At 40.7% G+C, this 21992-nt stretch overlaps 1 protein-coding gene across 3 annotated transcripts in view; it reads right to left on the minus strand.

The window, feature by feature from the left end:
* The window catches only part of GPR1 (G protein-coupled receptor 1), a 50613-nt gene extending 40794 nt beyond the window's left edge, over window positions 1-9819 (minus strand). For 2 of the 3 annotated variants that reach the window (XM_010861048.1, XM_010861042.1), the window contains exon 1: window positions 5314-5617. The gene's annotated coding sequence lies outside the window, so the exon portion shown is untranslated. Of the gene's footprint in view, window positions 1-5313; window positions 5618-9604 lie in introns of those variants that run through there. The other variant, XM_010861043.1, reaches the window with a different exon arrangement.
* Window positions 9820-21992: the final 12173 nt, after the last annotated feature.

Here is a 21992-nt window from a genome sequence, read left to right on the forward strand (position 1 = left end):
CTTCATAAAGCCCTATCCTTCTAGTATTAACTCTGCCTTTATCCCAAGCCCTGATGCATCCCCTGCTGCTGCTGCTGTTGTTAAGTCACTTCAGTCATGTCTGACTCTGTGGGACCCCATAGACGGCAGCCCACCAGGCCCCGCCGTCCCTGGGATTCTCCAGTCAAGAACACTAGAGTGGGTTGCCATTTCCTTCTCCAATGCATGAAAGTGAAAAGTGAAAGTGAAGTCATTCAGTCGTGTCTGACTCTTCGAGATCCCATGGACTGCAGCCCACCAGGCTTCTCCATCCATGGGATTTTCCAGGCAAGAGTACTGGAGTGGGGTGCCATTGCCTTCTCCGATGCACCCCGTAGTGTTCCTCAAACACTTCAGTAATTATTCTGTTTATAACAATGACTTTTTGTTGAATGTTGGAGTCTGTTATATGCAACTGTATAAAGCATTTAAAAATGGAGGAACTGTACTGAAGTGGGTCAGAATATGCCACCCTCAAATATGCTACTTTGGCATATAGATTATTCCAAGTTAAAGTTATGTGAGAAAGAGCTGGTACAGGAAGGATACCCTGACCCTTCTTTGTCCCCAAAGCAGGAAATAACCCTCCTATGTGAAAGGTAGCCTCCCTATATCAGGAGGGTATAAAGCATCTTTATCACCAGAAATAGGGAATTTGGGGCCAAGAAGACGTTATAAACAAAACTTGTTACTTCTTCACTAATTCACTACTCCAAATCCAAATTTCTTTGTCCTATCGATTCTTCACGAATTTATTCTTCGTCTAAAAGGTATACAAGCTGTTTGCCTTGGTTACTGCTTTGAATTTCATATATGGACTCCCGTACACATGAAATTAGTTTTTCTCTTGTTAATCAGTTTTACTTGATTATTACACCAGCCAAACACCTTTGAAAGTAAGAAGGGAAGTTTCCACCTCTCTAACACCCAAATGATTTGGTTATTATACTAAATGACGGCCTGGATGACCATGGACAGTTCTTAAATTTAACTTTTGTTTGTTTCTTGCATAAGAAGTAATACCAAAGTAGAACTTCAGAGAGTAACCCTTGAGGCCTTTTAAAGGTCATAGGATAAGCTTTGCTTCTTCATGATTCCTGAGAGATTATGACTTCTTTTTATTTAACTCTTTATATGCTGAACTTCATTAAATAAATTACTTTCTTGAATGTTGTCATCTAGTGGTTGCATTCTTGCCAGCAATACCAGTAAGGTCTCTCTTTTTTGGTGTTCGAAAAAAGTCCTCCTAAACCATTGCTGCTGCTGCTAAGTCATTTCAGTCGTGTCTGATTCTGTGTGACCCCATAAATGGCAGCCCACCAGGCTCCCCCGTCCCTGGGATTCTCCAGGCAAGAACACTGGAGTGGGTTGCCATTTCCTTCTCCAATGCATGAAAGGGAAAAGGGAAAGTGAAGTCACTCAGTCGTGTCCAACTCTTAGCGACCCCATGGACTGCAGCCTACCAGGCTCCTCCGTCCATGGGATTTTCCAGGCAAGAGTACTAGAGTGGGGTGCCATTGCCTTCTCCGTTGAGGGGTCTGAATTCTTTTTCTACTCTACTTCCGTCTTCAATTTAAACACTATACCTCAGTGAGTGAAGGTCGCTCAGTCATGTCTGACTCTTTGCAACCCCATGGACTATACAGTCATGGAATTCTCCAGGCCAGAATAATGGAGTGGGTAGCCTTTCCCTTCTCCAGGGGATCTTCCCAACCCAGGGATTGAACCCAGGTCTCCCGCATTGCAGGTGGATTCTTTACCAGCTAGCTGAGCTACCAGGGAAGCCCCAAGAATACTGGAGTGGGTAGCCTATCCCTTCTCCAGAGGATCTTCCTGACCAAGGAATCGAACCAGGGTCTCTTGCATTGTAGGCGGATTCTTTACCAGCTGAGCTACCAGGAAAGCCCAGGCTGAAGGAAGGGCTGCATAATTCCTAGCAAAAAGCTTGTGCCTGATTCATGTTTACTTTTTTTCTACTGACACTATTTTCTTTAACAATGAAGAGAATTTTTCATCTTATTTGAGTATCAGTACATATTATGATAATTGAAGAATATGAAAACGTAGAATCTGAATAAAAAATTTGTTTCACCAAATATTAGGTATCCACTGTGTGTGCAAGGACCCCATTATATATATCACATTGAACAATGACTTAATAAGCAGAGGTTGGAAAAAGGGTAAGAGGTGAGACTGGAGGGCTCGAAGGAACCTAGCCCATCAGTTTATTTAAGACTAAAGGAAACTGAGTTCCAGGAAGTTTGCTCAGCCTCAAGTCACAAAACAAATTAGAGACAAAGCTGGGATTAAAATCTGGGGTGACAGACAATTTCAAAATAGCAAGTTTAACAATGCTATGCAGCCATAGATTTGGGGAATGTTTAGAAATTGTCCAATTTAAGAGGATGCTGTGTTATTTATCTGCATTTAGCTAGTTTTGCTTTTTTTCTATCTTTAAAATTTTTATACTATCAGTTTTTATTGTGGTCTTAGCTTTTGCTACTTTCATTAGAAGATTTGTGAGGCAGTAGGAGTGGGGGAAGGAAGGATTGGGAGTTTGGGATTAGTAGATGCAAACTATTACACATAGGATGAATAAAACAAGGTCTTACTTGTTCTACAGCACAGGGAACTGCATTCAATATGCTGTGATAAAACATGCTGGAAAAGAGCATGAAAAAGAATATATATATATATATATGTATAACTGAGTCACTGCTGTACAGCAGAAATTAAACACAACGTTGGTAGTCAACTATACTTCAGAACATTTTTCAAAAGACGTCTCATGAGGCAGAAACCTTTGTTCAAGTTAATGTCACCAAAGAAACTGGATGAATTAGAATGGAAGAGCCTCCACCAGACTGAAGGGTTTAACTTTCAGATCTTCAGGTTAAAGACCTGAAGAAAAAAATAGATGGGAATTCTCAATATTATAAAATTTTAAAATTATACAAATAATGGACTATTAGAGACAAAGTTTGGGGAAAGAGAAAGGATATATATATCACCTGAAGGGGTCCAGCATGTGCCACTGTGGCATAAAAATTATCTTGAACAGAGGGCATGTGAGGTCCCAAAAGAACTCAGTTGTCGTAAACCCCCTCCCCAGGAGCAGCAAGGAAAGGTCGACTCTTAACCTCCATGGGCGAGAAGTCTCCACAACAGATCCAAACAATGTCACGCAAACTATCCTGCTGCCCATCTATTCTCCTAAAGGCCTGTTTATGTTTCTCAAAAGTCATTTGTTTTCCCATAAGTGTCCTTTCTCCACCTCCTCCTTCCTTATTTAGATATTTAAGAAGTCACTTGTATTCCTGTAACTGTCCTTCTTTCTCCTCCCTTCCCTTTAAGATGGTGTGAAGTGAAATCGCTCAGTCGTGTCCAACTCTTTGCGATACCATGGACTGTAGCCTACCAGGCTCCTCTGTTCATGAGATTTTCCAGGCTATAGTACTGGAGTGGATTACCATTTCCTTCTCCAGGGGATCTTCCCAACCCAGGGATTGAACCTGGGTCTCCCGCATTGTAGACAGACGCTTTACCGTCTGAGCCACCAGGGACCAGACCCCAGTTCCAGCCCTCCCTTTGAGTGACATTTTTATGTGAAGTCCATCATCTGTCATTTATTAGTTTAATTCATAAGCCTTCAGAAACTGAATTTAAGAGGGTAGAGGAAAAGTTTTTCTTCCCTGATAAATCATCAGTTCACCATTAGCTTAACACAGTTGTTTTCAATTTTGTGTGTTTTTCTTCAATTCTTTCATTTCCATTTACCTTTTTACATAATCACAGTCACTGTCAGTATTATGAGCACTTGTCCATGATGCAACATATTCCTCCAAACTATTATTGCCTAATGACTTAAACATTTCACTGAAATAATATATAAGGTTAACTAGCTTTATTTTCTTAATGATTGGAGTACAATTGCTTTACAATGCTGTATTAGTTTCTGCTGAATAACAACGTGAATCAGCTATGTGTGTGTGTGTGTGTGTGTATAATCCCCTCCCTCCCACCCACCTCTTAAGCAGCTTTCTACTGCTGGATATTTAGATTGCTTTTAGTTTTTTTAAATTGTAAACTATTCAGAAAAAAAGTCTTTGAGCACAAGACTTTTCTTATTTCAGAATTACTTCTGTAAGTTAGCTTCAACTGCTGTAGCCTTTGAGAGGGGAATGTTGGGTTAAATAACTGTCTCTCAGGGAGACGACAGTTAGTAGTAAAGTAACACAGAAAAGGTATGACATTCTTTATAAACTAAAGAACTTAAATTTTAGGTAAAATCATAAATAATATCTGTGAAAAAACAAAAATCATTCAGTGTCTGGAAGAAGTGCAAACATGATGAGTGTTATACAAAAAGAGAAATTACTTGAACTAGGTAATTTGAGATGTCTGTTGGCTTTTTCACAAAACAAACTAGTGGATTAATTTAGCAACAAGTTGGTGGAAGCTTGGGCAAATGAGTTTGTTTGAAGGAAGAATGGCCAGCTTAAGAGAGTAACTGATGGTGAAAGTTCTATTATCAAATTTTCATTTGGTTTTCATTAGTTTTCATTTAGGGGAAAAGAATAAACTATTGACAAAGAGCAATTGGTGAACACAGTTATCTGACCACCCAGAGTTAGCCCAATCTTTTCTCCCACATACTTCCCTTCGTCCTGCGTTAGATGAGCTCAGATGCCAAATCCTCTAACAGGCAATTGATAATGAGATTTCAAAAACGCAGCAGCAAAAAAGAAATGTTGGTATTGAAGAACCGAATGCTATTCATCTCAAAAAGGAGAAAACCAAGCCACGTTACAACTCAATTTAGAACTTTGTTCCTACCATGTAATCAAAAGAGGGCAAAATCAGTTTTCATCTCAGAGCACCATTTCCTCCTACTCGATTTCACTACAGTGAGCTTTCCACTAATGATGTTAGACATTTCTGAGTCATAACTGCATTTGTGAGCTGTCATTTTCTAGGTAAAAGCTGATGAAATGAAAGTTCTTCATTGCGCCTCCCAATTCCCCCATCCCACCCCAGCAACCTAGTCCTGTTCTCTCAGTGTTTCAGATTTAATCACAGCTGTTGCAAACCCAGTTACACTTTTCCTAAACACTTTTGACAGGACCAAAAATATGAATTTGCACAGAGAGTGTTTCATAAGCTATCAGGAGTCCTTTTCCTTTTTTGCCAGCTGGTAGTTAGTCCAAATACTGCTTTGTAAATAAATCATCTGCAGGCATCCTCATCAGGTCAGCTGCAAACGTGTCAGTGTGAGGAAAACAAGAAAGCACTTACCAGTTAATTTTCTGTGAGGAGAGAAGCTTTTGTGATGTCTGGGTGTAACTTCCCTGCTCCAGAATGAAATGGAGAGTGGTTTTCAGAACAGCTACGTTGGACACTTTCCCCAGCCTCCTCATTCGGCTTTTATCTGGCTTTTGAAATGACACTGTAGAGGAGAATGATGTAGGGTTTCGCTTGAATGTGGTTTTTCCCTTCCTCCTCTACCCTCCATAAAAATTCATCATGTATTCCAGGAGAAAAGTAAGCAGTGAACACACTGCACAGATTAATTCTTCTGCTCAGCATGGACAAATGTGTATCAGAGGTTTGTTCCCTGAAAGATCATTGCTGTTGGCTGCAGCGCCTCAAGCTGGAAACCAGCTTCCAAAGGGGGAGGCACCAATCCCTCCTTTGTTTGGATGGGCTTTGGCTTACGAATCAATTTAAAGTTCATTCCAACATTGGCATGAAAAGAACCATAGAATCTAAGTAGAGCTCTTCAAATGTACCCAGGGCTCATTAGGAAAGAGATTTTATTTCCTGGGTTTCAGTGGGAGGAATCAGAATCACACAATAGTTAAGTATGAATTAATATTTTAATTTTTATTTCTTTATTGAGGTGGGTTGAGAGAGAGTTTTCCAGGTTTTGGAGAAATTAAAGATCCGATTCTTATCTCTCATTTCATCTGTGATGAGGGCAGATGAGGGCAAGTCTGTGTACCTGAAGGACTCAGAGAATGAGAAGTGTGGAGGCTGATACTTCACACTAGGAAGCCAGCCCTGATGCAATTAGCTTGTCCATCTGTAGAGCTAACTCGATTTTCTTTAAGGTCAAACATCAGCTTGTCCATGTGAACATTACTAGGTCTTAAAACGTTAGCCAAGCTAATTGAACACTGTGAGGTGTGAGAGGCCAGAAAACACAATTTGTGTCTGATTGCTGTGAGTTCTGAGGGCTTAGGAGAATGGGTCACCCTGAAAGGTGCCTTGTTGAAGACTAAGAATTATTTTGAGAGTTTTATTTTAAGGAACTTCAAGCTCAGGAAAAGCTCCGAAAACTGAGTAGAAGTTAACCATTTGTAAGGGAAATCTTACATTTGTAAAGGAAATTTACATTAGAAAGGGGGCCAGTATCAGGAAGACAGTGATTCCTTTTTCTTTTGAGACTTAACTTCTGGACCTAGCCACCTCAGTTTACCAAACAATTCCTGTTTTCACCAGTCTGTGAATTGCCTTCCCCCACCTTTAAGCCTCAGACCCCATCCTTTTCCTTAGTTCAGGATGGAATATTATCTTCAATCTTCTTTTCAATGGGGTTTCTGTGTGTACATAATTAAAATTTCCCCCTGTTAATCTTTTATTTGCAGTGGCGGATTTAGCCAAGTATAATGAAAGGTTGAAGGAAAATTATTTTCCCCCTCTACAAGATGAAGTCCAGAAAATCGAAAACAATAATCCTCTGTTGGGGGGCGGGGATTGGTGAGAGTGGGTTGGGGGCAGACTGGGATAACACTGGGGGATAGAGTGGGTATGATTTCTCAAACTACACATGTCCCTCAGCCCCCTGGGGATGTACACTCTTCCATGTTTGCCCCCAGTCCTTGATTCCACAGAAATATCACTATTAATAATCTTGGCATATTACTTGTCAATGTTATCTGACAAGTTATCACTGAAGGAGGTGATACCTGATGGAGGTGATATCCATTCACTAATTCCTACCCCTTGGCATCAGCTATATTCGTATTTACTGAGTTATATGTTGTCTTCCATAATCACACAAAAGCACAATTTCATCCATAAAAGACACTTTTTTAGAAGAAGCTTTTTCAGGAAGTTTTGGTTACTTTACATGGCTTTAGATTTATTTTCTAGTAGTGGAGTGTGAAGCATCAGGTAGCAAAAAAGACAAAAGAAATGACATTTCACAAGCATTTACTGTGCTCCCAGCACAGTAATCACACTGAAACCCAGGAAAGGATCAGCCTTTTTAGTTTTCTGTTTTAGTTACCACCTAAAACAACAAAGTTGTGACAGATGCTTACTTAGCTTTGAAATTGGTCCCCCCAAGTCAAGGATAGTAAATAAAATCTCTATCCTAATCAGCCCTATACTCTATGCTCTGTGTCTGAGGAGCTCTGCTTCAAAGTCCTAAGGCTTGCCTTATATTTGATCTTTTATTCAAAAGTAGTTAACTGAAGTGCTCATGTATACGAGACATTAGCTTACCTGCATTGGTTAAGCTGATGAGTCAGGTCATTGGGGATCTGTGAATTGCAGAGTTGGAGTTCTGTCCCAGGCATTCTGATTCCAAATGCCAAGCTCTTAATGTAACTGGGAAGGGTTAATTTTTGACTCCCTGCGGGATCTGTTTCTCTGACTTTAACCCTGTTTTTGCCGTTTCTATTATTATAATCAAACATAATGGCCTGCCTCAGAGAGCCCTGCCCCCTCTGCCTGACCCTTTTAAAGTGCCTTTGTTTAGCTCACAGGGAGATTATCTGACCCAGCCCACCAATGAATGACTGTAAGTAAAGGAAACTAACATATCCCCCTGCCTGAGGCTTGCCGTTCTAGGAGATAATTGCCAGAGTCAAACGGTCTTTTCACTTTGTTTCCTGGCCTCCCCCCATCCCTGATCCATAAAGGAACCTGGCATCCAGGCCCCAACAAGATGGTTATTTTGAGACATTAGTCAGCCATTTTCTCAGTCAGCCTCAACACTTCGTCCCTCAGATTTATTGGCCTCTAGTGCAGTCCGGAGAGTGAGCTTGGACTCAGTAACATTAAGACACTTAGCTCTATGAGAAAAGGTGTTTCCAGAATCAAGTGACTAGGAGGAAGGGGCAGGAATAACTTCTGCCAAATAAAAGACTTTCAGGACAGTTCCAGCATTTTCTAAATCAGTGCAAGTTCTCTGAAACCTGCTGTGGTCAGGGTTTCAAGGGGTCTTTCTAGAGGGGTGGGTGTGTATAAGCAGATCTAAAGGGCCAGCTGGGCTCAGAGGGAAGATACACAGTGCCTCTATCATACTATTTTTGAGGAATGGGATCATTCTTTAAAAATAGTTTTTCTCCACTGATACTTGAAATTCCACTCTTAGAAAATCAGTCTTTTGAAGAGAGTACGTTTTAAAAGAGAAACTTTGTATTAAGTAAGGTTCTAGTGGTTAGAATGGACTGGGTGCTTTTAAGATGACTGTCCCTTCTCCTTACTCCAACCCCTCCAGAAAAAATTGGGATCAGTAACTTGGTCTCTGCAGAGGATGAGATGGTTTGATGGCATCACCAACTCAATGGACATAAATTTGAGTAGACTCTGGGAGTTGGTGACGGACAGGGAGGCCTGGCATGTTGCAGTCCACGGGGTCGCAAAGAGTCAGACATGACTGAGTGACTGAACTGAACTGAACTGAACTGAACTTGGTCTCCCATATCTTGCAATGGTCAAGAATATCTTTATTCTTTTCCTTTCTTGTATGATGATAAAATAGCAAATTTACCTCAAACACCTAAATACTCTGATGATAGAAATTTCAGAAATAGACATTTGAGAAAACACAATAGATCACAGTGGGTTTTGTTACTGACCATTTCTAATATTTTTGTTGTTGTTTGTAAAAAGAAAAAAAAAAAAAATTGGCCCAGAACATAACCTCTGGGAAAGAGACAATGTGATAAGATGGATATTTTCTTTTAAAAGAAACTGATCTGTGAAAAAGGCAAAAACCTCACTTCTTTTGAGTTTTTTTCCTCTTGTCATACACGGAGATGACTATCTCCTTGTGTAAATGCCCTTCGTAGGCCTGTTTCTTTGGGGTAGGCAGAGTCAGAGATTATACCTGGGGGCCTTTAGTGGGTTAACAGTGAGCTTTTCCTTGGGATTTAAATGGCAGACTCAGTTCTTTGGGAGGTCACAGCAAGGAGCCATGCCCATGTGGCCATATAGGGCCGCTTCCATGCACTTAAACCAGACAATTCTTAACAGCCACAGAAGACAAAGCCAGCTTCAAATTCTTGCTTTAAATTTTGTACAACCCCTGCAGGAACCTAGCCTGAGGATACTTAGTAAATCTGTCAAAGGAATTAAAATATAGCTTTTTAATTAAGATATACAAAGCTCTAATTACCTGCGGAAATGAGTGGAACAACTTCCATTGTTGTCTTTTACTTGAAAAAAACCTCTTTTAATATGCCAAATGCCAGCTCAAATGAAATCTACATACTGAGACTTAGAATGCTGTTCTTAACTACCTATCTCAGAGGTTCTGAACCTGAAACCTTTGGAGGGCCAAGCAAACACTCACCCCTCAGAAGGTGCCCATGCAGTGCAGCGGCAAGGAGTCCGGTGGGCCAAGGCTTCCAGGCTCCGTGCTCTGAATCTTTGAGGTAAAGAATTTCTCTGGAAGAACTGGCCGCAGCTACCCAGAGTCTTGAAAGAAATATTTCTTCTTTTTGTAACCAAGGGAGGTAAATAATCTTTTAACTCATTGCCCTACAAAGAAAAAAAAAAGTGGTTGTCAGTAGTTAAATAAATTTGGTGTATATCGCTTAGTCCACAGGCATCTGGGTGACACCATCCTTGGCCCTGACTCAAGAGAAAGGAGGACTCTGGGGCTTCAGGCCACTCCCAACTATTTACTGTAATTATGCTTCTTTTCTCGTTAAACTGCAGATTATGGATGTGATGTAAGTGTAGCTGGATTTTTCTAAGATGTCACATTTGGGGAAAGGAAAGGATCAGAAAATAAATTGTATTTTCTCAACTTCTGTAACTGATTCAATCACTACTTGTATTTTTATTAGGAATTTTGTAGCCTGCGGGTGAACTGCAGCTGAGGACCTATTTTGTTTGCGTCGCAGTGTTTTTCTAGAGTTTGAATTAATTTCCATCATTTAAAAATCAAGGGATATCACAAAGACATCAGATTGTCAGCTCCTCATGAAAAAAAATTGCCAGAGGTTGGTAACTATGGGCCTGTGTCCCACAAGGATACAGTTGAAGAAGGCTGAATAGGAGCTGCTCCCGGTGTCACCCGCAACTTGCAGCCGGGCATTTCTATTCATTCTATACCTTTCTCCCCTGCCTTCTGACTCACAGACAATGTTCATGTGGACCTTCTAGGAGTTTGGGCTTGCAACCTCATGTTCTTTCCCAATTCTTTTCCTGTTGAGTTTCTTCAATTTAGGACAATTGCGTACACAGAAAGATAAGTCATTGGGCAATCGTTTTTATTGCATAAGGAATTTTAGGTTTGGTCATTTTAAAAATATGAATCCCCAAAGCTTCCCTCCTAAAACCAGACTGCATTATAAAATATGATTAAATCAATGAAACCAGCTTTAACTAGCTTAACTAGCGGTAGGTGCAAAGGAAGAGCAGTGGGGGCAACCTGCCCCTATGTAGGCAATAATGGAGTGCTGTCTTTAAAGAATTTCAACCCAATAATAAAACCAACTAAAGCCCTTCTGCTTTTTGTGATCACTGTGTGCCAGAAATTCTAAGCAGGTGATGAAACCCTCCCCGCCTCAAAATACCTTTAAGTTCTAGAAAATTGCTGATATTATATTAGTGGAACCACTGACAGAAATTGTCTACCCTGGCCAGGAACAATAGTAATGACTTGCATGAGTTACCTTACAACAGGAATTCCTGGTAAGGAAAGCAGAACTTACAAGCAACCACCAACCAGAAGAATTTGGCAAAGGTCAGAAGGAGAGAGGGGAGGCCAGTCCATATGTCCTACCAACCCCAGAATCCTTCTTGTTGGAATCCATCTTGACTGAGCAATGCACAAGCCACCAAGAAGCACCCTGAGTCAGAATGATTGGCCAGAGACAACCTGGAAACTAACCCCCACCACCATGAAACCCAAGACTGCAAGCCAGGTGGCAGAGCAGTTCTCCTGGGTGTCCTTACCCTGCTGCTCTCTGCCCAGGCACCCCTTCCCGTTAAAGTCTCTTGCTTTGTCAGCACATGTGCCTCCTTGGACAATTCATTCGAGTGCTAGACATGAGCCCACTCTTGGGCTCTGCAAAGTGTCCTCTTTCCAGCAACAATTATTCTGACTTTTAATTACATATACATATTTTTTTATTACATATACATTGCCTTATTTTTTAATAGGCGATGTGCTTTATATGACGGAGAAGGCAATGGCACCCCACTCCAGTACTCTTGCCTGAAAAATCCCATGGGCAGAGGAGCCTGGTGGGCTGCAGTCCATGGGGTCGCAAAGAGTCGGACACGACTGAGCGACTTCACTTTCACTTTTTACTTTCATGCATTGGAGAAGGAAATGGCAACCCACTCCAGTGTTCTTGCCTGGAGAATCCCAGGGACCGGGGGGCCTGGTGGGCTGCCATCTATGGGGTCACACAGAGTCAGACACGACTGAAGTGACTTAGCATAGCTTTATATGAAAGCTGCTTATTCTTATTTTAATTTCTGTTCAGTTCAGTTTAGTGCAGTCACTCAGTCATGTCCAACTCTTTGCAACCCCATGAATCGCAGCATCCCAGGCCCCCCTGTCCATCACCAACTCCCGGAGTTTACCCAAACTCATGTCCATTGAGTCCGTGATGCCATCCAGCCATCTCATCCTCTGTCGTCCCCTTCTCCTCCTGCCCCCAATCCCTCCCAGCATCAGAGTCTTTTCCAATGAGTCAACTCTTCGCATGAGGTGGCCAAAGTGTTGGAGTTTCAGCTTCAACATCAGTCCTTCCAATGAACATCCAGGACTGATCTCCTTTAGGATGGACTGGTTGGATTTTTTTGCAGTCCAAGGGACTCTCAAGAGTCTTCTCCAACACCACAGTTTAAAAGCATCAGTTCTTCGGCACTCAGCTTTCTTTATAGTCCAACTCTCACATCCATACATGACCACTGGAAAAACCATAGCCTTGACTAGATGGACCTTTGTTGGCAAAGTAATGTCTCTGCTTTTGAACATGCTATCTAGGTTGGTCATAACTTTCCTTCCAAGGAGGAACCATCTTTTAATTTCATGGCTGCAATCACCATCTGCAGTGATTTTGGAGCCCCAAAAAATAAAGTCTAATACTGTTTCCACTGTTTCCCCATGTATTTGCCATGAAGTGATGGGACCAGATGCCATGATCTTCGTTTTCTGAATGTTGAGCTTTAAGCCAACTTTTTCACTCTCCTCTTTCACTTTCATCAAGAGGCTTTTTAGTTCCTCTTCACTTTCTGCCATAAGGGTGGTGTCATCTGCATATCTGAGGTTATTGATATTTCTCCCAGCAATCTTGATTCCAGCTTGTGCTTCTTCCAGCCCAGCGCTTCTCATGATGTACTCTGCATAGAAGTTAAATAAGCAGGGTGATAATAATACAGCCTTGATGTACTCCTTTTTATTCTTTAATAGACAATGTGTTTATGTATATGTGCTTATATATCATCAAAAGGCAATGAACAAAGGGCAGTCTATTTCAAATTCTTTATTCCATGAAACCACTTGGAATTTTTAGTTATATTTAAAACATACATTGGTAAAACCAAGGGGGGACTGCAAGCTATGCTGTTTTTTGTTTTTGGCAAATGTAAATTTTAGTCCAGAGATAATTTATTTTTTTACTGAATTTGAATACTTTTTTAAAAATTGAAAATCATTCAAGAAAATTGTTTGTTTTAAAATGACTGATTTGGGCTTCCCTAGTGGCTCAATGGTAAACAATCCACCTGCCAGGGCAGGAGACATGAGTACGATCCCTGGTCCGGGAAGAACCCACATGCTGAGGGACAACTAAGCCCATGGGCCACAGCTACCAAGCCCATGTGGGGCAAATACTGAAGCCATTGTACTCTAGGGGCCCATGCCCCACAATAAGAGAATCCACTGCAATGAGAAGCCTAAGAACCGCAACCAGGGAAGAGACCCACTTTCCGCAACTACAGAAAGCCTGCACACAGCAATGAACTACCAGCACAGCCAAAACGAACTAACTAAATAAATCTTAAAAAAAACAACAAGGAGAAGGAAATGGCAACCCACTCCAGTACCTTTGCTTGGGAAATCCCATGGGGAGTCTAGTGTGCAATAGTCCATGGAGTACAACAGGGCCGGACACGGCTTAGCGACTAACAACAGCAAATGGCAGTTCTAGCCAATGTGTGAGAACAAAGACTTGTAAGGAATCGGGGGTTGGGGCTGAAACCAACATCTTATTGTTTACAGATGTGAATGTCTATTTAGAAAAACCAAAATAAACTGCAAGCAAATATTTAAAAACAAAAACAAAAAAAGACCAATTCAAGAAGTAAAAGCATGCATAGCAGTGATGTGACTGAATAGTTGCCTAGGACTTCCCTGATGGTCGCATGGTTAAGAATCTGCCTCTCAATGCAGGGGACACCTACTGGATCCCTGATCCAGGAGGATTCCTGGAGGGACAGCCAAGCCTGAGTGCCACAACTACTGAGCCCACGTGCCCTAGAGCCCGGGCTTTGAGACAAGCCACTGCAATGAGAAGCCAGAACACTGCAACAAAGCGCTCCCACAGGCCATAACTACAGAAAGGACTTGTGCAGCAACAAGACCCAGCACAGCCAAAAATGAAATAAATAAATAAACTTATTCAGAAAAAAGTTGCCTAAATTGTATCTTCAGTAGACATATCAGTTTTATTAAAATTAAGCTATTAATTGTTGATGTTGGGCAGGAAAAGAATCTTTCACCCCATCCATCAAAAGAGGTCCCTCTAACAAAAGACAGATTAACAACAAAAAACATACAAATATATATAATTTTAGTTTTACATGACTTGAGAGACTTCATAAGAAAATGAAGGCCTGAGGAAGCAGTTGAACCTGAGTGTTTTTATGCTTGGTTTGATGAACAGCCCAGTCTTGAGAAAATTAGATGGGACAGAAGGAGTATGAACTAAGTGCAGTAAATTGGGGGAAACAGCAAGTCCCATCTGTTCAGATTCCCCTGGTGTCTTAGAGATGAGAATGCCCCTTTCATCAGTATAGGAAGGGGACCACGCACATGATGGTTTCATGCCTTGGGAGCAGCTCAGAAGGACAACCTGTTTCTTAAATTCCTTCAGCTCAAAATATTCAATATGGGAATGTGCCACACTTTGGGGTGATGTATCCTGAGCCGTGTCACTGGACAATTATTTGCAGAAAATATTACATTGGGGGTTCCCTGACAGCTCAGTTGGTAAAGAATCCACCTGCAATGCAGGAGACCCCAGTTCAATTCCTATGTCCGGAAGATCCCCTGGAGAAGGGATAGGCTACCTACTCCAGTATTCTTGGGCTTCCTTTACCAGCTGGTAAAGAATCCATCTGCAGTGTGGGAGACCTGGGTTCGATCCCTGGGTTGGGAAGATTCCCTGGGGAAGAGAAAGAATTACCCCACTCCAGTATTCTGGCCTGGAGAATTCCATGACTGTATAGTCTATGGGGTCGAAAAGAGTCAGACAGGACTGAGTGACTTTCACTTTCATTATTGCATCAGACTGTAAACAAAGGATCTACAGTCAAATTGTTAGATATTAAAAACTGTTGAAGAAACAGTTCAATTTTTCTCCTTTTGTGTTACAACTATGTATTTATTTCTCACTTTGTTTCCTGGCATAATTATATAGCTAAAGTTGAGTAAATAAAAATTCTCACTACCTAGATTTCTTTTTGTTTCATTTCATGACATTGCTGGAAATTATTTGGTCATATTGAGGGGGGTGTGTGTGTGTTAGTTGCTCAGTCATGTATGACTCTTTGTGACCCTATGGACTGTAGCCTGCCAGGTTTCACTGTCTATGGAATTCACCAGGCAAGAATACTGGAGTGGGTTGACATTCCCTGCTCCAGGAGATCTTCCTGACCTGGAGATGGAACCCACGTCACATATCTCCTGCATTGTCAGGCAGGTTCTTTATCACTAGTGGTGCCTGGGAAAGTGAAGTGAAAGTGAAAGTCACTCAGTCGTGTCCGACTCTTTGCGAGCCCATGGACTGTACAGTCATGGAATTCTCCAGGCCAGAATACTGGAGTGGAGTAGCCTTTCCCTTCCCCAGGGAATTTTCCCAACCCAGGGATCGAACCCAGGTCTCCCACACTGCAGACGGATTCTTTACCAGCTGAGCCACAAAGGAAGCCCAAGAATACTGGAGTAGGTAGCCTATCCCTTCTCCAGGGGATCTTCCCGACCCAGGAATTGAACAGGGGTCTCTTGAACTACAGGCAGATTCTTTACCAATTGAGCTTTCATGGAAGCTCCTTTTTAAAACTTGTTAAGGACTAAGTTAAATAAAAAATCTTCTTAGCTGTATAAGGATAAACAAGAGACAGAGAGACTCTCCACTTCTCCCAAGAGATATTGAGGAGGAGATTACTAAAAACCAGTCTGTTCCAGGTGTCAGTGTACTAGTACACCATTGCCATCCACACAGGGACCACCAAGATAATGTTACAGAGGAAAAACTTTTCTCTACCCTCTTAGGTTTCTTAGTGAGGCCTGTGAGTTAAACTGCCAAAAGATATATTAATAGGAGGAAAGGTTATTTCTCATGCACACAAGGACCTCACAGAAAAGAAATGAAAGCCTAAAGTAGTTAGGCCTGGAAGTTATATATCATTTTAACAAAGAGCAGTAAGTTAAGGAGAAGTGACTAGGCCAAGAAAAAGGTGAGTGATTGTGCTTTAAAAAAACAATATTTATTTATTTATTTGGCTGTGCTAAGTCCTGGCTGCAGCATGTGGGATCTAGTTCCCTGACCAGGGATCGAACCCCAGGGTCCCTGAATTGGGAGCACAGAGTCTTAGGCACTGGACCCCAGGGAAGTCCCAGAGATTGTGCTTTGGAAGATAATACATTGAGGAAATTTAACTAGAAAATGTGTGGTAGATAAGAATTGTTTAGTAAGTGCTTTGGTCTGAATGTGTCCCCCCAAAACTCATACACTAAGATAGTATTAGGAGAGGGGGCCTTTAGGGGGTGGTTAGGTAAGGAAGCGGAGCCCTCATGGGTAGGATTAGTGCTCTTATGAGAGAGGTACAGAGAAATGCCTTTCTTGCCCTTTCTGCCTTTGAGGACATAGCAAGGTGCCAGCTATGAACCAGGAAAAGGGCCCTCATCAGAATACCACCATGCTGCCAGCTTAATCTTGGGTTTCCCAGTCTCCAGAAATGTGAGAAATACTTGTCTGTTGTTTGTCAGCTGCACAGTCCATGGTCTTTGTTACAGCAGCATGAACGGACCAAGAAGTCAGTCAGGTTTATTATGCAGACTCCAGTCAGTGCCATCTCCAGTACTAATGACTCCAGTCATTCTCCTCCTGGTGCAGGAACGGGAGGTACCTGTACAAACGGAAGATTTACGCCTTGCTTTTAGGCAGAAAGAGGGAGGGCAGAGAGTTCCTCTTGTGTCTGCTGCTTCTTAACTGCTTTCAGGTAAAATAATCCTTATGTCAAAGTGCATATTCTGGGTTGGCTTATGCTGATCCCCTTCAGTTACCTCATGGGCTCATGTGTCTATCCCTGGATTTATTCTGTATTGGAGTTCTCTGCGGTTTATTAGCTAAGTCATGTCTGACTCTTGTGTTCTCATGGATGGTAACTTGCCAGACTCCTCTGTCCATGAAACTTTTCCAGCAAGAATACTGGAATGGGTTGTCATTTCCTTCTCCAGAGGATCATCCTGACCCAGGGATCAAACCTGAGTCTTGAACCCAAGTCTCCTACACTGCAGGCAGATTCTTTACTATGGAGCCACCAGAGAAGCCCCTGGAGTTCTCTGTACTCCATTTAATTTTTTTTCTTTTTAAATCTTCCAGATGTGTAACTCTATACGTATTAAATAAGAACTCCCATTTTTGTTGTGAGTTTTTCCCCCCAACTGCACCACATAGCTTGCAGGATCTTAGTTTCTCAGCCAGAGATTGAACCCAGGCTACAGCAGTGAAAGCACTGAGTCTTAACCACTGAACTGCAAGGGAACTCCCATGTGTGTGTGTGAATTTTTAAATGAAATTTCAACTGACAGTTTAGGTAAAGGGAGGACCTCTGGCTAAGCAACCAGCATGGGGAAGGGCAATATGATGGGTGAGGGAACCAACATCACACAGTGCCCATGGAGATAGAAAAGGTGATATGAGCAGATCCTGCCAGGGGAAGGCTGATTTGCCAGGTATGGCAGTCTTCCAGGTGGAGTTGTTGGAGGGGCTAAAATGAGGCCGAGACCACTATTTCTTCAGCATTTGAAGACGCTTGGTGTACTCATCCGGAAACGTCCATGGAATGAGACATCGGCTGCTAGTTTAAGCTTTATCACTGTGCTTGTCAGTGTCATGACTGACACCTGACTCCCACAAAGTCATTTTTTTAAATAATAACATTTTTCAAGTGAGTAGTATGCTTATCATAAAAAATTTCAGAAAATACAAAAGAGCATAAAATGAGAATTCATCCTTAGCCTCACCATTTCAAGAAATCAAAGCCTTGGAATTTTGGCATAATTCTTTATTTTAAAAATGTTTATGTGAGATTAGATTGTACTTACAGTTTTATAACCTGCCCACTTCACTTACTCCATGAGCATTTTCCATGTCATTATGGGTTACTCAAAAATACGTTTTTAAAATGACTGCATAATATCACAATCTACAGGTGTTCTTTGAGACATTTTTAAAGACGGCAACTTTACTGCCATCCTAGAACACAAAAATTGCAGTACTGTCAAACCTGTCTTCAAAGTAATTTCCAATACATCTTATACTGACACAAAGTTCTATCAAGTTTGATACCAAAAATGAGCACATTTTCAGAAATTTAAAAATGAAATATAAAACCTTAGCACAGGCTGCAATTTAGACAAATAGAATCTGGTATTATCTGTCAACAAACAACTTAGAAAACTTTTTCCTAGAACTAAATAATAATTTGATGTGTTATCTACTATATTTGTAGCAGTATAATTACAATAATGAGATGTATTTAATATAATGAGACTTTATATTTTGAAAAGGTTAAGTCATGGCAAACATGCTATTTGGTGGGGCCTAGCTATTAAGCCATTTAATATTTTCCATTTAAATGTAATGAGCAAAGGAAGCAAAGTGGGGAGAAATGTTGAATTACAAGCATATTGAAATGGAAAAATGAAAACTTTTCTATCGTCTTCCAGAATTAATTAGCAACAGAGCTGCAAGTTTTTAGCTTCAGTTAGATTCATGAACCCTCTCCAGTGAAGGCAAATTTATGGCATATTAAAGCATAATTTAAAAAGCATACTTAATATTTTATTTTCTTTCTTATCATATCAGCTGTCAAAATACTGCAATAAAATCACACTTGGAATTTACCTGGAAAAAAAACACCCTAAATTATTATGGTAGGAAAGCACATAAGGGTGATCAATGCAAAGACCAGGACACCTGTGGCCAAAACAGAACATGGAAACGGAACTGAAGAAATTACTCATTAGAAGAAAAAGTAGATTGATTAACATTGCACTTTAAGATAAGGAGCCCAGTCCTTAGAAAGGCATGGACCACACATGTTCTAGAATTCTTTCCTCTGTAGGATAGAAATGCTCAATTTTGTGTTTAGTCACTTGTTTCAGAAAAGTAGAAACACCACATACTGACTGCACAACGTTGGGCATTAGGAAAGCCTGGTTTTCTGATTCCATCTGCTCGCCCATTGACCAACTGAATGACTTTAAGTAAGTTTCTGAAATTCTTTAAGCCCTGATTTTCTTATCTGGAGAATGGGGATAATGATACTACCTATATCATGGTGTTGTGAGTTTTCTATGACATATATAAAGCCACGTAAAGAGTAAGGTCTCAATAAATGTTTGTATTATTACTTGCTCTGAATTGCCCAAGGTGCTCTTCGCCTACACAATCTATAAATGAAGTGCTTTTATTGTCCATACACTACGTGACAGGGACCACAGTTACCTCCTCAAAATCCATTCCTTTCTCTTTCTTATTATCAGAACCACAATTTTGTTTAGCAAATAAGTATTGTTGTTGTATTCAGATAAATCAGATAAAGGTCTCAGTTTCCACAGATTTATGTGGAAAACATGGGCTGGGGCTTCAAGGAAAGCTAGCTGTGCTTTGGAGGTATACTTTGGAAGGCAACAAGATGACTGAAGATTCAGCAGCTCTTTAGGAGCTATAAGGGAAGGAAAAGTACAGGAGAGATGTTATAAAAAGCCTATACTTCTAGAGACCTCAGTCTTGAAATTCTTGAGGCACTAAGTGCCAGCAATCTTCTACCTCCAAACGTATTGTTTATTAGAAATATAAGCCTTTATGTGTCTGGGTCACTACTACTTTGAGTTTGTTGCTATCATATTTTACCAAATCAAATGATAACTCACATACACCAACACCATGCTAAAATCCCTGAAAAATACTAATGACTTCATTACTCAAGGTATCATTATAATCATAATAAAGTCTCATTGTATGAGGTAAACTGAGTAAGTCTGTCTTGAAACAAACAAAAAAAACTCTGAGAAGTTCCCTGACAGTTGTAAACATGAAATGGAAAGAAAGAAAGCACATAAAGTGACTTGCCTAACAGAGTCCCCGGTACGTGTGGCTATTTGGTTTGTAGTGGCTGACGTTACAGGACTATCACAGAGGGAATCAAGCTAGAGACAACTGTGCTTGTCCTTGGAGTAGAAAGTAGGGACAATTATTTTTATAGCTCATCCATTGACATTTTATATTATTGTTTTTCATCTGATGTATTCAATAGGATTTCAGCTCAAGAGTGATTGAGAAGACAATCAGTAGTCCAGGGGCTAAGACTCTACACTCCCATTGCAGAGGGCCTGGGTTCAATCCCTGGTAGAGGAAGTAGAATCCCACATGCCTCTACTAAGAGTCTGCACACTGCAACTAAAGACCCCACATGCTGAAACCAAGACTGGAGATCCCATGTGCCTCAAATAAGACCTGGCACAGCCAAATAAATAAATAAAAATAGCAAAAATGTTCTTAAAAAAAGACTGATTGAGAAGGCCAGGCATAAAGGAGGGTCAATAGACTTCCTGAGACTGGAAGCTCAGAAGGAGAACTTTGTACTCAGAGGATATCAGGCAGCAATTTATCATCTCCTGATGTGTTTCTGGGCTATGAGAGAAATCACACCATTGTACCCTGTGTCTACACTGTGTGTACCCCGTGTGTACACTGTGTCATGCTTCAATGTCTAGGTGGGATGTATATTCAGAAAAGCACAGCTGTGCCTGGTCCTGAGACATTGGCTCATCATTGCCTGTTTCTTTACTCCTATTTGCTGGTCATACAACCAGAACATCACAACATAGAACAGGAATGAACTCAGTAGCTCTGGTATTTTTGAACAGTGGAAACATCTACAAGGATTGTCTCCCCAGTCTACAGTGCCCAATGTGATTAACAGGTGACTCTGAAACTTTCAGATGAACTGTCATTGCCAAAAGCCTAAGTGAAGTCACAATTTATACACTGAGGAGAATTTTTTTTTTTATTGGGTCAGTCTGTTTTAGCATTATATTCTTTTTAGTTAAACTGTAAAACAGCAATAAAATGCCAGAGACAGCTCCCAGGTAATGTATATTTATCTTGTTTTAAGTTTATTCTCATTGGATTTAGGAGACAGGCCTCTCTGAAAATTACTGACTATGTCATGAGACATTTTTTGTGAAGCCATAGTGTCCAAAATGCTGTGCAAAACACATAAAAGATAAGACTACTGCTTCCCCAGCATTTTGTCTTACTTATCCAAACAGTGGCCTAATTTAAGTGGAAGGAAACCTTTTCTATAACAGTCATTCACAGTTAGGGCCATACAGAGGTAGTGTAAGAATTGGTAACCGCATTCTGATGTCATAAATTGTTTTATAACTTTAAAAAACAAACTAACAATTCTGTGGTATATATAGGAATCACACCTAAATCAAAGAGATTATGTTACCTCCATACAATGGAGTCTTCTGTAGGTGAGAAAGGAATAAAGAATTTCTCTATAACACTTCCTAACACCATACACAAAGATAAACTCAAAATGGATTAAAGACCTAAATTTAAGATGAGAAACTATAAAACTCTTTTGGGAAAATATAGTCAGAATACTCAATGACATAAATCAAAGCAAGATCCTCTATGACCTACATCCTACAGTAATGGAAATAAACACAAAAGTAAACAAGTGGGACCTGATTAAACTTAAAAGCTTTTGCACAGCAAAGGAAACTACAGGCAAGGTGAAAAGACAACCCTCAGAATGGGAGAAAATAGTAGCAAATGAAACAACTGACAAAGGGTTAATTTCCAAATAAACAAGCAGCTCATACAACTCAATACCAGAAAAACAAACAACCCAATCAAAAAGTGGGAAAAAGACCTAAACAGACATTTCTCTAAAGAAAACATACAGATAGCTAACAAACACATGAAAAGATGCTCAACGTTGCTCATTATTAGAGAAATGCAAATCAAAACTACAATGAGCTATCACCTCACACCAGTTAGAATGGCCATCATCAAAAAGTTTACACAAAATAAATGCTGAAGAGGGTGTGGAGAAATGGAATGCTCTTGCACCGTGGGTGGGAACATAAATTGATACAGCCACTATGGAAGATGGTATGGAGGTTCCTTAAAAACTAGTAATAAAACCACCATATGACCCAGCAATCCCACTCCTAGGCATAACCCTGA

The sequence above is a fragment of the Bison bison genome, unplaced genomic scaffold (assembly GCF_000754665.1).
Source record: "Bison bison bison isolate TAMUID 2011002044 unplaced genomic scaffold, Bison_UMD1.0 scf7180017864471, whole genome shotgun sequence".
NCBI classification, from domain to species: Eukaryota; Metazoa; Chordata; class Mammalia; order Artiodactyla; family Bovidae; genus Bison; species Bison bison.